Genomic DNA, 3211 nt, shown 5'->3' with positions numbered 1-3211 from the left:
CTCTCTATAGTTCTGATGGACTAATAGTTGTAAATTACAGTACCACTCATTGAGATCTACACACTATAGTTCTGATGGACTATATTGTAAATTAAAGTACCACTCATTTAAATCTACACACTATAGTTCTGATGGACAATGTTGTAAATTACAGTACCACTCATTGAGATCTACACACTATATTTCAGGACTATGTTGTAAATTACAGTACCACTCATTGAAATGTAAACACTATAGTTCTGATGGACTATGTTGTAAATTACAGTACCACTCATTGAGATATACACTATAGTTCTGATAGACTATGTAGTTAGTTGTAGTACTATCTAATTGAGATCTTCACTATATAAGTCTTAATTATAACAGGTTTCTGTTATATAGACATACAATATCAACCTCATTATGGGACGATGATTATATATATCTTTTAAGACTTTAACTGTTTACAAGTACATGTGACGTGCCTGTCATTTAAAAACCATTTTATTTGTTCATTCCTCTAATTCGAGACAAAAAACTCATAAAAACAGTAAGAGAGCTAATAATGGATCTGCAAAAATTTTAAAATATTCTGGAACTGTATTCAATTAATATAAAACAATGTATTATTGCTCACTATGTAGGGGGAGGGGAATCTTCCCACTCTGAGTCAGCGACAATTGTTTGAACATATGGTTTTGTTTAGATTTTTTTGTATTTTTACTCTCTCTCTCTCTCTCTCTCTCTCTCTCTCTCTCTCTCTCTCTCTCTCTCTCTCTCTCCATCCCCCTTTCTCTGCATGGATTTATCCTAAATATGTTTTTTTTGAAATATATAAATATACCCTTCATACATTTTTTTAAATATTTAAATTTCCGTACTGTGTAATTGTGTATTGACCTATGGAGAGAATGATCACAGGCCTTTTTTTCATTCTGGTTTGGAATTATTTTTAGTGTGTTTGACCCTCCTGGATCAAAATTTCTCGATCACGCCTATAGATATTAAACTTCATTTTTTTCCCGGGGGTGGGTACTATTTTTGTAAACCCATGCATGCTTTAAATCTTCCAGCCACTTTTCATCAAATTTATACAGTGTTATAATGTACGGAATTGAGCATCATCCGGTTACCTTTCTGATTAAATAAGCTTAAGAAGAGAAAAGTTACAAGGTATGACTAAATTTATCTTTTCATTCTCAACTCCAGAAAAAAATTGCATCCCCCTGTCAAAAGCATACACAATCCAATTCTTTGTACACTATATACAGATATATAACAGATCTTTTTTTAAATTGTGTTGAATTTCCTCTAATTTTTATTTTACACCCACATATGCACATTTAAGTGCATGTTATGTATTATCGGGATCGAAATTCCAAGTGTACTCTCTGTGAAACTCAAAACAAACAGGCTTGGTAACGGTGGTCAAAAAGAAAAGATCGAGAGATTTCAGCCTACAAAGTCAATGTATAATAGATCGAGTATAGAAATCTACAGATTCATGGTAGAAAGCAATATTTTATCGGCTACATGAATGGAGTAGTTGGTAATAAATTCTTTTTCTTTCGTTTTTCTATGGTAGACTAGTCTATACATATAATGAGGAAGTATAATTATATCAAATGAATTTGACATTGTCATATTTTTTCTTTTCTCTTTTTGATTTGACCATGATAATTTAACTTCTTTGGTACAGGTCCTGTTCAATGTTTTAGCTCACCTGAGCTGAAGGCTCAAATGGGCTATTCTGATCACCCTCCGTCCGCCCTCCGTCCATCCGTGGTACACCAGGGCCAGGAAAATCACTATATTTAGCTATATAACCAAATTTACCGATATAGCTTTATTTACCTACATAACGAAGCTTTATCTAGTTATTTCAGAGTAAATTTCTGTTTCATGAAAAACAGAAAAAAAAGTCGCACAATGAACTAGCATTTAGTTATCAACTTTGAAATGAAATGAAACAATATTCACCAAAAACACACTTTAAGAATGTTTCTCCTTTTGTGCAATATTGCAGTCAAAGATTTCAAAGTTTTAGGGCTATGAATAAAAGTTAATCTAAAATTAAGCAGCTGCTTTGACAAAGGAAAGCAGTTTTTGGTCAACAAGATAATTGATTGGTTATATTTCAGCACAATGCAAGGCAGTCACACTTAGTCATGCCTGATCGCACTTTCAGTGAGGGACAGCTATCCAAACAATAGAGTAGGGCTGGGCAAAAATATCGATTATTTCAATATATTGCAATACATTGACAAAAAATATCGTATCGCAATACAATTTTGTTATTTGATATATTGGCAATATGCTTAGATTAAGGAATTTTGTCTTTGGACTTATAAAAGACAGAATATGTTTTTTGGGAACATTTCAGAGCATAACTTATAATAAATGAAATCAACAAGATATATTTCCGTGTTGGTAACTTATCAAAGTTATGTACATTTTGCATGTAAATATAATAAGAAAATGTCATTTTCATAACAATGAAAATATTGCAATACATATTGCAATACGTTAAAAATATCACAATATATATCGCAATACGAAATCTTGGGCCAACACCCAGCCCTACAATAGAGATGCATTTTTGGGTTAAAAAGTGTTTAAAAGAGGCAATGATCTGATCACCCGGTGTCCGTCGTCCGTCCGTCCGTCTGTAAACTTTTCACATTTTCAACTTCTTCTCAAGAACCACTTGGTTAATTTCAACCAAACATTGTACAAAGCATCTTGGGTGAATGGGAATTTAAACTGTTAAAATTAAGGGCCAAGACCCCTTCCAAGGGGATATAATCAAGAAAATACAAAAATAGGGTGCGGTCAGTCTTTTATTATTAAAATTCACTTCTTGTGGACAATGTAATGTTTTTAGCTCACATGAGCCGAAGGATCAGGTGAGCTTTTCTGATCAAAATTTGTCCGTCATCGTCGTTGTCGTCGGCGTAAACTTTTCACATTTTCATCTTCTTCTCAAGAACCACTGGGCCAATTTCAACCAAACTTGGCACAAAGTATCCTTAGGAAATTAATGGCATTTTTAGCCCTTCTGAGCCAAAGGCTCAAAGAGCTAATGCTATGGCCATTTGTGCGGTGCGCGTTAACTTTTTAGCTCACCTGAGCTGAAAGCTCAAGTGAGCTTTTCTGATCACATTTTGTCCGGCGTCCGTCTGTCTGTCTGTCTGTCTGTCTGTCTGTAAACTTTAAACATTTTTGACTTCTT

The sequence above is a fragment of the Saccostrea cucullata genome, unplaced genomic scaffold, assembly GCF_032062105.1.
Source record: "Saccostrea cucullata isolate Sc308-1 unplaced genomic scaffold, CSIRO_AGI_Scuc_v1 ctg1286, whole genome shotgun sequence".
In the NCBI taxonomy this organism is placed as follows: Eukaryota; Metazoa; Mollusca; class Bivalvia; order Ostreida; family Ostreidae; genus Saccostrea; species Saccostrea cuccullata.
Note: the sequence above shows the minus strand (reverse complement) of the source record.